Here is a 14,988-nt window from a genome sequence, read left to right as displayed (position 1 = left end):
TGGACATATACAGAGAAAGAGAATGAGCTGTCGAACCAGCCCACATGTGTGAAATTTAGAAAGCAACGTAAGGAAGGGGAAGAATTCAAAGGACAGGCAGGCCACTGTCCACCAGGGTGGCAGAGGCGCAGGGTGTGTGTGTGTGTGTGTGGGTGTGTGTGTGTGTGTGTGTGAGGGTGGGAGGGGGCTAACTCACCAAGGCCTAACACAGCCTCTGAGCATTGTAATGCTGAGATATGCTCTAAAAACAGCCACAGGGTCAGAGCTTGAACTCCAATGACGCTCGGTGCTTCCCACAGTCTTGTGTTGTCTCCCACCCAGCTACACGGTTTCTTATTATACATGGTTGGTTGTTCATGGAGAGGCAACACAGCTAGCATGGGGCATAGCAATCAAGCTAGTTTAACACCTCAGAAGAGTCACTCGCTTGTTATCTGTTAGCATTTCTTAGTGCATCTTTGTCTCCTCTACACACTCAACACCAAACCGGAGGCCCCAGAGCCACCTCTGGCTCCTTTTAGAAGTCCTGCGCGCCCTGTAACACCACGAGTGACTCCTGATGCTGCACAGATCCCAACTACAAGCAGCAATTAAAATGGCTGCTCCTGGCTATCAGTTGCTTGCTGGATGACGGACCTAAGCCATTAACCCTACTCCCAAACACTTCCCTACGTTTTCATCTGCAATCATCAGCTAAAAGACAGTTCTAGTTTGTTTCTGGAGAGAAAAGGCAAGCAATATGGAGAGGCATAAGCACCACACACAATGTTAACAGGGGCCCAGTGTATGTCTTCAATAGATTTGCTTTCTGGACACTGTGAAAACCCACACTTGATAACCCATTTATACTAAATTACAAAATGATACACAGAGTTAGAATTCCTTAGTAAAGATATTGACTCCCAGGGTTTGTCCCAGGGTTTGTATAATCGAACTTGAAGCAATTAATTATCTGATTTAAACAACAGGTGGTGCTGTAAATTCCACATCTGTCCACTCACCTCACTTCCCTCCCCCATCCTCTCTACCTAGGCAAGAAACCTCTGAAGTTTGTGACCTCGCTTCCTGGGGACATTAAGAGTCCATGTAGCCACCTGGGTCAGCAGCACGCGCCTGTGTCCCTGTGTCCCTGTGTCGAGATAAACGCAAATGCAAACAGGGATGTTCCGTTTGTGTCACTGCAGTCCTGCCAACGGCCACCCTCTTGGTCCCCACGGCCCTCCTCACACAGTCATCTACACCCAGGCAAGAGCTACTTCCCCCGAAGGACCCACCACAGCAGGCAAATCGGGGAAGGACAACAGAGCACGGAAAAAGCCACATTTCTTTCTTCGGTAATCACATTTCTGTCTGTCACCCTCCCTCCCCTGATGGGCACGCAAGAGGAAGTGCGTGGCCAGCACAACACCCTGGGGCACCTGTCAGATAAATGGCACACCAAGATCCGGAAAAGATATTGCATTTTAAATTCACATTTCAAAAAAAGAAGAAGAAGAAGAAGGAAGGCGGGGCTGGAGAGATGGTTCAGTGGTTAGGAGTGCCGGCTGCTCTTCCAGAGGACTGAGTTTGAGTTCCAGTACCCACACGGGGGCATAACCATCTGGAATTCTAGTTCCAGGGAAGCCAATGCCCTCTTCTGTCCCCCACAGGCACCAGGCACACATATGGAGCACATACATTCATGTAGGCAAAACATCCATACACATAAAAGTTAAAAAAAAAATTCAACTGTCTATTTTTTGAGGTACACATTATTTTCACTCTTTTCTAACAAAATAGCATGCCTAATATCTGAAAGGAATGAATGGGTAAGGAATTACATTTCCATAAGGAAAACACAGAATCCAAGACCGTTTTTCAAATGTGCCAAGAAGACAGATTACATTTCACAGGCTTTGTGTGTGCGCTTTAAGCACCACAAGCTTGCCATGTTAAGTATCTCCCATTTAAGACTTACAGCTCATTTTTTTATTCACACACATAATTTTATTATGTAGCAGCAGGTACTGTATGATTTCTAGGCTGTAATGTAACAGTTATTGGTTTGATAGACTACATTTATTTAATTTTGAATTTGTGGGCCTTTAAAAAAAATTAGGGCAATTTAACAATATAAGCCTGGCCAACACAGCAAGGATGAGATCAAACCAGCTGATGGGCAAACCACAAGCCGAAAGGGATACTCCAGGTATGTGTGGCACACGCATCTGGAGAGGGACTCTCCTCTGCACTCATACAATAGCAGATGAGTAGGACAAGGAAAATTACCTGCAAATCCCAGGCCGCACCACAGAGTGACTATGTGCTTTTCCCTACACGGCCTGTGTCCCCGTTATAACAGCAAATGACCATCTTCTTTGCTCTCCGAGAAAGACCCTTATTAACACATTTTTAATAAACGGGCGATAAAGAGAAAATGCAGAGAGAAAAATCAAAATTTTCCCCCGGCATTCCAAGGCAGGGGAGAAACTGTTTGTTATCAGGTTTGTGCCATGAAAGTAATTTATTTAGTCTAAGCAAAGAACAGTGGTGTATGAACCAAGGACACCCTGGTGAGCAGGGTGTTGGCCATCCTGGTGAACAGGCTGTCTGCCATTGTGCTTTCTGGAGGAAATGGGTTTGGATGAAGGAGTATGAACTCTCAACTAAGAGTCATCCTGACCCCACTACATGCTAACATTTTAGCTCCACTCATCATATCAACCTCTTAACCCCTAGTTTCCAATGGGATGGAGGACAAGAACCTGGAGTATCCCTTTAGGCTTGTGGTTTGCCCATCAGCTGGTTTGATCTCATCCTTGCTGTGTTGGCCAGGCTTATACTGTCCTCTGTAAAGCTATCATGCACACATGTAAAAAGGATTATGTCCATAGTAGATGTAATAAATGTCGGCTGCATAGATTTCTTTTCATGTCCCATTAGAGTAATCATGAAGGCATAGAATCTGGCCACAGTGCTGCCAGCTCAAGAGAATACCCAGTTCCAGCAACCTAAGGGAAACCCCTTTAAGTCCAGCACTGATGAGAGAGTGTCCCCTCGAACAACTGAGTAGCAGTCCTTATTCTCAAATTTAATTGTAATTGAATACATACCATAAAAATAAACATGCCAACCATTCTAAGAGGACATCAAATACATTCACAGTGCCCTTCAGTCACCACCCATGCAGCTCTACAAACATCTCATCTTGTAAAAGTGAAACGCTGCCTTAGACCTGGTAAGCTGGCACTCAACCTTTCTGTATCTACAAGCTTGACTATTCTAGGCATCTCTCATTTACCTGCCCTTGATGGCCGGCTTATTTCATTCAGTATGACCTCTTCAGGTTCACCCATGCTGTTGTATGCATCTGAATTTCCCTGCTGAAGGCTGAATTCCATTTTATGTATTTACTGTATTACCTGTTGGAAGGTGAAGGACGTACAGCCTGCTTCTACCATTTGCCTAGTTGTGACCAATTCTGCTATGGGCATAGGTGAATGAATATGTTTGAACCTGCTTTTCAAGACTTTTGGGCATGTCCCCAGATATAGAACTGCTGGATCATGCAGGCCTATTTTCAGTTTTTCAGGAACTGGACTGCACTTTGAAGTTAAGATCTGGAGCCCTGAGGAACCATTTCTGTTGACATGACAGCTGGAGCCATGAGCTGGCCATGCCAGGCAGATCCTATCTGTCTGTTGCAGAAACAGAAAGACATTAACATGCTGCCTATAAACAATCAGCATGGTTCCAGGGAAGAAAACACTATGCTGTAGTCACGGAAAAACAATTGCAACACACATCTGAAAATGTTTCAGCACGGGAACTAGAAGCAACCCTGTCCACAGAAAGATAAAAGAAGCCAGAGTTTCTATAAAAAATGGGTCAGAGATGCCCAGATGAAGGCAGACTGAGGAGAACAGTAAGACCGGTAAGGGGAGGCAAAGAAGGATGAGCAAAAGGAAGAAAAGGAAAGCAGAATCACTTTAATAGAAGAAGAAAACACTAAGAGAAACGATGGGAAATAATTTAGGGACTATGTGGACAGTCAGAGCACCCTTGTCTTGATGGCCTCACACTAAGAGCAATGGGTGGGGTATCTAATATTTGTACATAACTAAGAATCCATGGCATGTACAGTTAATAATTCAATTTTAACATAAGAGTGTTTCTGCTCACTTAGATCAGAATAACAGAAGCCATCTTATGCACATCCAAGGCTGTTGGCATGTGTTAACATGTCCCACACAGGATACTAATAAGATACAACATAGTGATGCCACCACCCAGGCTTTTTTTTTTTTATTATTTTAAATTTTGAAAGAATCTTAAACTTAAAGAAAAGTTATAACATTTTTCTGGACCACTTGAAAATTAGTTATGAATACCATAGCCTACAATCTGTCTGTCTGTCTCTCTCTCCTCTCTGTCTGTGTCTGTCTTTATCTCTGTCTGTCTCTGTCTCTGTCTCTGTCTCTCTGTGTGTGTGTGTGTGTGTGTTCACTTGGATTGCACCCAGGGCCTTGTTATGCTAGACAGGCGCTACACCACTGGCCTATACTCTTGTCCTCCAAACAACATTTCTCTACACAATAGTAGAGTCCTACAATACAACCATAAAACAGGAGTTAACAATTATGTATTGCTACAACCTGATGTTTAGCCACCATTCAAGGTTCACCAACCATTCCCCAGTGACTCTTTTTGGTTTTTGTTTTGTTTCTTCCCCAGAGCAAAAGGCTCTAGGTCAGAATCAAAGCTCTGACTTTCAGGGATGATGACGGGAAAGTAGAAGCCAGTTGTTGAGCATGCTTCTCCCCCTGGGGTTTGCCTCACCTTGGCTCATGCTTGCTCTCAGGTGATAGATGCATTAGAAGCTCCCACTCATGTTACCCTCTCAGGCAGTACAGGATACTAACCGTGCCGGCCACTGAGGTTGTTACCTTTGACCTTTTGGTTTGGGCAGAACTGTGAAGCTCCTCATTTTCCCTTTGTAAGTAATACACACTTGGGGTCCAGAAATTACCCTGAGATGATGCAAATATCTCGTTTCCCATCAAACACAGACTAAGGACTCGTTGATTTAGATCAGCACGGATTCACCAGTTCCTGTTTCACTCAGCGCTGTCATTGTTTTTGATACTCCAATCATCCCAGAGTTGGAAGTGAAGCCCCTTTAAGCTGGCTCCCAGGTCCTTTGGAAAGCCTAGCTTTCTTTTTCTTTACATATTCCATTACTTTATGGTACACTACATCCCAGGCTCAACATCTGCTTTTAACTATTTCAACCAAGAATCAGATTCCACAAGAAGCATTTTCTGTGGAGAATGGTACTTAGATGCCAAGGATCAGAGGAGGGGCACACTAGGTCTTCATTGACCAGACTCCTTAAGAATCAGAGAAAGGAAACACATGTGTGCACATAAAGAGCACAATCAGGTTCTTCCCTACACACCCTGAGTCCACAGCAACATCTCTAGTGAGCAGGGTTCATTCTGCTACTTCTTCCAAGACAACACTGCAATCCATGGCTATGCTCATCTTCTATCAAGCTCTGGGGTGAACACAGGAATAGCCTCACTTTCAGATTGTCAGTTTTGACCATCAGTTCTGGGCCATGATGGTACCCCTCCCCCCAAGAGCTCTCCTCCAGACTCCCCCAGACTCCCAACGCAAACCCCTAATTGCTCTGCCTCATGCAGTGATTTGTAGACTGTAGATGTGTGCATTGTAGAGACATTAAGAACAGCCCAAGGTGGTGGTGACACCTGCATCCAAGCACTTGGGAAGCTGAGGCATGAGGAATGTAATTTCCAGACCAGCTTGGGCTACATAGGGTATAGATCCTGTCCCCAAAGCACAGAAGCAACCAAACAAATATCTCAGATACCCCCAAACTAAAAAAGAAAAACAGAAAGAAAAGAGGCATTCTCAGTGCGATGTATGAACTTGAACATTTTCTATGATTTTCACTGTGTGCTTTCCCCACTAACAGCCATTTCTTACTGACTAGCTTGCACTCTCTATGTAGTGAAAGCACCAATTCTTTGTCATAAGTGTTTCAAGTAACCTCTTGACATCTTTGGTTGTTATGCTTTTTAATACGAAACTCTTATTTTATTGATATAGAGCCCCTGAGCCCTGCAGCTCATCCACAGCCTTCAAGGCCCATTGTCCCCCACCCCCAGCTTCATTCTCTATTACCCTCTATGGGATCTCTCCATTTAGGATGAGCTTGGTTTTGGTATTTATTATTCATCATGTGCGTGTGTGCGTGTGCGTGTGTGATTTGTGTGCTATACTGATGGCGTACATGTACAGGTCAAATGACAACTTGTGGGAACTGATTTCTCCTTCTACCACTGAACTCAGGTCGTCAGGCTTGGCAGCAAGCATCTTTACCAGCCTCATGGGGATGATTTTATACACCCCAACTATCAACATTTGACAGTGTCTGAGGGTGTTTCTTACTGTAGTGACAGAGTGGGGCTGGGTGATTTGCCAGCAGAAGCCAGGGACACTACTGAATGTCTGCATGGCACAGTCCAGTCCCAATGCTAACAGTGCCAGGGCTTCTCTAGACTCTGCAGCCGCTTGGCGGTCATTCTTTCACTTCTCCCAAAACAAGAGGCTGGAGAAAAACAGGCTAAAAAGAGAAATGTCTTTGAGGGAACCGCAGCTTTCTCTTTGAAATCTGAGGTTTGGTTTGTGAATATTGGCAACAATAAATGCATAGTCAAAAAGACAAATGAAAAATACTGCCACCATCATTTCCACAATGAACTCGCTTGGCTGAGTTCTCAATCAAGTGTGTCCTCTGATCTACCTATGTCTGTCAGGTTGTCAAGGACGGAGCCAGCTGATCTGGGAACACAGTTAAAGGCAAGTGAGGAAGGAAGTCAATGAAGAATTCTATCCAATTCTTCCCAGGACCATACCAGAGTAAATAAAATATTAAATATGCACAAGTATACATAAATAAAATAAATGTTTTAAGATAATAACAGGCAGTATTGCAAATAAAAGCTCTGCTTTCTTGGAAGTGAGGTCTTAGGAAGAAATATGAAGAAGTACCATGAAGAAATTTAACAAGCTGCCCCCGATATATTGAAAGAAAGGGGATTTCAAAAACATTTTCTCTTGACACACAGCATGTATCTCAGTGCTTTAAGATTGTTATTGGCCTGTCAGAAGAGTTTACTATCATCTTCATAAATACTCCATTCTTAAAACCAAGGGGTTTGGGGATCTCATCTACCCAACCAGAGCGTTATCTCATGAGATCGTTGTCTTAGCTCCATCTCAACATAATCCTGCCCTTCGGACAGGTGTGCCATCTGCTCTGACCACTGCCACACAGGCCTGCAACCAAGTACAGAATTCCTCCAGTAGGATGGGCCTACAGGCTGATGGCAAAGCAGCTTCCCTTCTGCACAATGACCAGGGGCAAAACAACATTCTCAGGACCTTGGTTTTCAGTGAGAAGCTGTGAAGCCCACTTGGGAGAGCTCTGGTGGTACCTGTCTCCTAATGAGCTATGGAGATTTACATGAGGACCTGGAGTCCTCCCGTTCTGGAGCTTCAAAAGTCAACATGTTCTAGCCGGGCGGTGGTGGCCCACACCTTTAATCCCAGCACTCAGGAGGCAGAGCCAGGTGGATCTCTGTGAGTTCCAGGCCAGCCTGGTCTCCAAAGGGAGTTCCAGGGAAGGCACAAAGCTACACAGAGAAACCTTGTCTCGAAAAACTAACAAACTAAGGAACAAACAAAGTCAATGTGTTCTGTGAATTCCATTTCATTTTCTGTAAGCACTAACCCTGGTTTGGTGTTTACAATGTTAAACCCTCCATTTCAAATGCTTCTGTCTCCTTCCCTCATTATAAGACAGGAATCTGCTAGAAAAATAAAATGCTAATGATTTGCAGCTCTAGTCAAAACAGCAGCTAATATTTATCGAGGGCTTCACATGTACCAGATGGCATTTGAACTACTTCACATGCTAAGTCATGTGATCTGATGTCAACCTGTGACACGGAGGCTCTTCTGATTGGTCCTACTTTATAGATTAGCAAACGAATCAGACAACTGATTATAAAACCCACAGTCCTAACCATTGCCCTGCCTCTCTGATCCCCACCCTTTAAAAAACATTATGCCATGGGTTACGCTTTATGCTTAAAGAACTGTTATTTTTGTCTCTTTGTGTGTGTGTGTGTGTGTGTGTGTGTGTGTGTGTGTGTGTGTGTGTTTAAAGACAGGGTCTCCTGTAGCCTGGGTTAGCCTTAAATTTGTTGTATAGCCAAGGTTGGCCTTGAACTCCTGACTCCTGGCCTCTGCTTCCCAAATGCCAGGATTCCCAAATGTGGGATTATGAATATGGACTATCATGCCCAGTTGCTGCTTTGGGCTTTCTTTTTGCTTTTGGAGTTTTTTAAATTTTTATTTGTATTTTAGTTTGCTTCTTTGTTTTACTGGGAATAGAACCCTGGACCTTGCCTCACGGGAGAGTGTGTTACCACTGAGCTACAAACTCAGCACTTAAGAACTGATGTCTTTGATGGGGAAGGAAACAAAAGCTTCTGTCCACCTTGACAAGGCTTGATAGACTCTCAGACTCCCACAGCCCTTCTCCTGAAGGCTCAGAGCATGTCCTAGACAGCATTTACAGGGTGTCCTCAGCACAGATCTTTGTAGGTTTAAGAAACTTAATACCAATTTAAATGCAAAATAAGAGCTAAAGAGAGTATCATTTACTTGTGAATATACCCTGTAGCAACTCTCAATGCCAACCCGAGGAACCTACACAAAGCTTACCAAGGCCAGGTGGAAGCTCCTGCTACCACACCTCCATCCACCTCAGGCCAAGGTCAAAAGGTCACTTCTTTAACCCCCTGCTGCCACCTTCAGATTCAGGAAACATTAAAAATTTTAATTAAAAGTTAAAAATCCTAAGGGTTAGGGATTTAGCTCAGTGGTAGAGCGCTTGCCTAGCAAGCACAGGGCCCTGGGTTCAATCTTCAGCTAAAAAAAATAAATAAATAAAAATAAAAAAAAATTAAAAATCCTTAGGCTTGGGAGCATAGGTCAGCAGTAGGGCACGAGCTTCGCATGTGTGACCCCAAGCAAGCACAGGAACTAAGCAAGCATCCAGTCAATCTTCCTGTGCAGAGGACACAGTCTCAACCCTGGTCCCTCACTGTTTCACGGAGACCATCTCAAGGCAGGCCCTGGGTAAGCAATGGAAGATTGAACTCTACTCAGAAAAGGACTTCAGTTCATGGGCTTGGATTCCTATATCCAGAAAAATACCTATCAGTCAACAAAGCCCTCAATCTGCTGCACAGGCCTATCATGCAGCTTTGAGGAAAGCTCAAGCAGAGCCTACTGGGAGATGCTTAGGGGAGGCAGGAAACTCATTTACCTATCACTGTATTATTGATCACCATCTACACATTCTGATGTAGTAATTAATCACTCCACTGATGAAAAGCCACCCTGATCTTACAACATTATTGCTTTCTAAGCAATATAGGCAAATATTCCACAGATCAAAGTTTTGTTTGTGTATTTTTTTTACTTTTCAGCACATCAAAACCTACTGAAATGGAAAATAGAAAAATGAAATTGTCATTTCACTGTGATACCGAGAATGAGGAGGTATCAGCCTTCTTGGTGAAGGTCGTCTTTTGTGGCCACTTCGCAGACTTGACTCCTGAGAGGTACCCCAAATTATTAAACTATCAGGGTTTCCTCTTCTTGGTCTTAAAGGCCACTGGGAGTTAAAACATGGATTCCAGCAGTAAAATCAACTGAGAACACAGATTCTGGATCTTTTAAAAGCAAGCACAAGCCTAACTACTCAACAGGATAACTGAAACCCAATGCCATTTTCAAGATGGTAGCTGCTGGGTGCCCAGCACCGGTTCCTACACAGAAAGACAGACCTCTCGACCTCTTTGCACAGGTCATTGTGAGCTAAAAACATCGTTAAATCAGGTTGGCTCTTGAGCATTAAAATGCACGCATCACAGACATCTTTTAATAAGTATCTGTGGACAAAGGGGTTCATTCTAGGAATATTTGTTACTGTGAAAATCGAGGAGTATGCCTCTCTGTGGGGAACTAGTCACATGAATCAGTGCACAGTGAAAGGGTCAGAATATGGGTTCAGGAGCCCTACATCTTGGGGTTTACATTGCCAATTGTGACACATACCAATGGTGCCACCTTGAACGGTGACGTGTCCTTGAACCTTAGTCTTGTTATCTGTATATAAAGTACAATGCCTGGCAATTATGAGTTCAGTAAATTAGCAATTATTGTCAAACCACATAACACATATGCTATGCATGTGAACATTTTTAAAAACAGAGAGATGTATCTATTAGCATGCAGATATGACCTTGAATCTTTTTTGTAAGATAGATTCTCCTGTAGGCTGAGCTGATACTGAATTTATATAGCAGAACATGTCCGTGAACGTCTGATCCTTTGTCCTCCACTTTCTGAGCGCTGTGACTACAAGCATGACCACTATGCCCAGTTGATACACCCCTGGGTAGCAAACGCAGGGCTATGCTAGGCAAACATTGGAGCAACCAAGTCTTAAATCATTTTGGAATCAAAAATTTAAGTTGTAAATCATAAAGGATATAAAAACTCTCCATGTATGAGTGGAGGTGGACAGGGATATGTCTTAAATTACTACAGTAGACCCTGAAAAAAAGGAACAGTGGAAAACCAGAAGGCTCTCACGGTTAACCCTTCCATAATGCCCTTACAATAGGAAAACAGCCGCACTAGCAATCTGAGCTCTAAATTTTCTCATCTAAATGTTAATTCTGAGAAAAAAACTGTCTACTTCCCTTTCTCCTAAGGACAGTAGAATAAAATCTAGGAAGAATGAGCCAGTCTGAAGCATACTGCTCTATTTCTCCACTGATACTCTCTCAGCTCCTCAACCAGGTCCCTCTCCATCGGGACACAGGAAGGCCTTGCTCCTGGCTGGCTTCAGGCTCCATGGAGAAAGAACAGTTGAGAGGTTATAGTGCTGGAAATGAAAGAAGCATGAGCCAAGGGCCTTGGTGGGGAGCTTTGTGCATCTCTGCAGGACTAGAGCCATCTCAACTTAGCAACTGGACAACAGAACATTAGCAGAGCAAGCTCTAGGCAGCGAATCAGTCTTGTCGCTACATTAAAAATGCAAAGCTCTGAGAGAGAACACTGAAGGTCTGGAAATGACCAGTGGAACTGCCTGAATCACCCTGGCTTCCCTCCACAGTTGCACTAGAAATATGTCACTCTGTCATTTTCCAGAGTCATTACTACTTTAGGACTGCCAAGGAACAAAGCTGTACATTTGGTTCTCTTCTGTGCATCATTCTTAAAGATGATGCTGAGGAGGAATTGTCCAACTTTGGGGGCTAGATTCCTTTAGAAAACGAAGCCATGCCTTTCAACTCTGATACAAAGAGAAAGGCGGATAGCAGGATTTAAAAAAAAAAAAAAACAAAAAAAAACACTAAGGAGGAAAGGCATGCCTCTCTGCTTTCTAGCTCTTAATGTTGCATAAATTACTTAACTTCAGACCCTCTCCCCAGATTACTCTAAGGATAATCTGAACACATAAAACATTGCCGGTGCTTAGCATACACCTGGTACCTGCTAGCTCGTGTTTCAGAGGCACCTGTGTATGGCAGATATTGGCCACTCAGTAAAAATAAAGGAACTAATGATGCACTTACTACTTTGAAAATACTGTCCCTATCAGGCGAGAGGGGAGAAAATAAGGAAATAGAGTTCATCAAACTTGTACCAACTGTCTTAGCCAGCTGATCTTGGGGTTAACTTGAGGTTTCATAAACCATTGGCCAATATTCTTCAGCCATATTATACAAGAGTCTGCTTTCTGATATGACGTAAATAGAGGAATGATTCTAGAATACTGTCAGAGAGAACAATGTGACTTCAACTTTTTCCAGAAAAGAGAAAACTCAGTATAATCTCGACGGGAAGGCAGGGAGGCTTTTTGCAGACAACATCTGGAAAGGAACTGCCGAAGAGGCTGACCGGGGGCCAGTACAAAAGAAACAGATCACCCTGAACGTGGAAGCGCTGTTTGAAAGGCTCTGTTCTTTGCTGCTTACAGGTGTGTTAAATATAGAGATGCATAACATCTCCCTGCAAATGAAAAAGACCAGGGATGGCAAGGGACCTGGTCTCCCAAAATTAACTGACTGAATCACGGCCAGAATCATATTAGGTCAAAGAGCTTGTGACTCAGGAAATGCTAGCTATGTGTCTGAACATTAATGCTACCACGGAAGTCACTCAATGCATCCTGAGATGGGGGTACGGGCCTTGAACTCAGCAACACACTGTCTTAACAATGGTGGTGAGCAGAATCTCTCCCTTGTCATCTGAGTGGATCTGAGAGAGACATAGCGATGTCACTGACAGGAAGCTGTGAATTTGTAATAACTTCAGGAGCTGTCTGCAGATATCTCAGGGGCTCTTCAGGGAGCCATCCCTTAAAGGAGATTACTTGTTTTGCCAAAAAAATGAAGTAAAATAAAAATCATAGTCCTTTCTCTGCCCCCCACACTCCCACCCCACTCTGGAGTCCCCACAGAAGAGTCATAAAGAACTCCTAGACTGTCACTGGAATCATGTCTCATAACTGTACGAGTTCTACCCTATAGGAAACACACTTTGGCCACAGAACTCCGAAACTACAATCAAACAAAATTACAGTTTTCCTTCTTTTCTTGGGTAGATGACAGGCTAGGTTTTATTTTACCTTTTTAGATCAGCATGCAGACTCAAGCGGCTGCTCAGTTCTCTACCTTCAGGTTCATGGTGGCCAATCACTTCTGAAATCTGAAAAGAGTCTCATAGAGCCACGTCTACAAGGCTCCACTGTCACCAAGCCTGCTGCATGGGCTACAAATTCATATGCACACAGAGATTATCATTTATTTACCATGTATCATTAATGATGGGATCTTAAAAATCCTTACCAGGCATCTTGACTACAGTTTTCAAGAGCAGAAAGGTTCCATCAAATACTGTTACATAACCTGACAATGTGCAGTCCCCAGACAGAAAGGAGACACCGTAAAAGAAGCAAGATGGGCTGGCGCGTGTGTTGTTAAGCAGTCCAGTGCTGCACAGGGCACTGGGCGGCATCCTCCGAATAGTATTTGAAAATCACTGATACCTTCTAAGTTTCTTCCTCCCAGACAAAGCTAAATGTGGGACTGCCTATTGTACAAGGAACTTGCTGTTACATAAGGAGAGACTGAGACTAGAATTTCTTCTCTGTGCTTCTAGCAATGGCCGGTGGCTCTATAATACACAGTCCCCACAGGAAATCACAGGGCATGGCCATCCTTACAAGAGAACACAGTAAACAACCTTATCGCTAATAGTTATCTATCAACCAAAAAGAAAAGTACAAGCTGAGGCAGAGCAACTTCTGGAATCTTCTTTATGTGTTCATTAAATATTGAGATCAGAAATGGAATTAAATGTTAATGGGGAAAAATCCATTACTACAATACAAACAACACTGACCTTTGGAAGGGAACATTACTTCAGGTTAGTTACATTGCAGAGGAAGTTGGCTTCAAGTCTTTGCAGCCGTAAACACAGAATCAGGTTCTTTACACTCTAGCTTCATTTCAGTCTGTAGGGGCTAAACTGAAATCAGCCATTTTAATTCAGAAACAATATTTAGGCTGCACAAAGCTGAGTGGTAACCATCTACCTTGATTAAAAATCTCTGGAACAGAGGGGCCATTTCCTGCAGGAGCATAAATTACACAGCCTCTAAAGTTCCATTGAGTCTTGCCACCATCGTGTGAAATTTGTTGGCTGTAATTTTCTCAAACTGCTAAACAAGAATCTTTCCCTTTTACTGGGGAAAAGAGAGGTAAACACAAAGCTAGTGGTTCCATATAAATGTCCAGGCAGATTCAAATGACCAGACATGAAGTATTAATGAGGAAATGGCGGTCAGACAGAGAATGCGCCCTTTTCTCCCACGGGACACCTTCCTGTCAAGATGTCACCCAGAAGTGGCCCTCTAGATTACAGGCAGAGGCTGTAACACACCGCATCTCACAAACACAAACACCCGCAGCTCTGCACTGTGGCAGCTCCTGATCAGATCATCTGCTCTTCCCTCTCCACCACATGTCCATCCCTCCCCAGCAGTGACTGATAGCATCTGCCTTCCAGAGAGCTGCCAGTCACTAGGCTGCATGCACCAACAGCGGTCCCTGCAGAAAGAAGGGCAGCTGGGCATAAAAAGATGCAGAGTTAGATTCAGACCCTAGATTCCTTGAGCAGACACTTCCTGCCACTCAACCTCTCACAAAGACAAGATCATAAGGCTCTTCGCTTTGCCTATCATTAAAATGTTAAGAAGCTTATGACCATGGAGTATGGCATCTCTTCACTGGCTTTCAACTCCTGAGTGAAAATTCAACACAAAACACATGTCCACAAATTCACCTCCTCATTTTTTACTGATTTAAGGTCAGGTGAAAACAGAACCATCACTTTCTGTTCCAAACACCATTGTATGTGAAAAGTCACATGTTATATAGCACAGTCCTCTACTGGAAGAAGTACAGAGTGAGAGGGTCAGACAGATCTCAGGTCAAGTCTTAAGTCATGCAACTGACTTGCTAGCTCACCTTGAACAAGGTGACTACTGTGGGCTTGTTTTCTCACAATTCAGAATTAAAAAGGCAATAACATACTTCTTGGGGTCAATGCAAGCTGCATAGCATCAGTTTGTTTTGTGTTATCACAAGGAAATAGCTGAAGCAAAGCCAACTACAAAGAAAAGTGCATTATTTAGCTCACAGCAAAGCACAGGCTGTCATGAGGGATGCCCTGGCTGTATCATCTCATGGTGGATATCAATGTCTGGAATGGTGTAGGAAAAAGAAGTCACAGGGTATCACAAAAAGTACAGAAGCTGGGACCTTACCATCC

This window comes from Onychomys torridus, chromosome 11, assembly GCF_903995425.1.
Source record: "Onychomys torridus chromosome 11, mOncTor1.1, whole genome shotgun sequence".
Classification (NCBI taxonomy): Eukaryota; Metazoa; Chordata; class Mammalia; order Rodentia; family Cricetidae; genus Onychomys; species Onychomys torridus.
Note: the sequence above shows the minus strand (reverse complement) of the source record.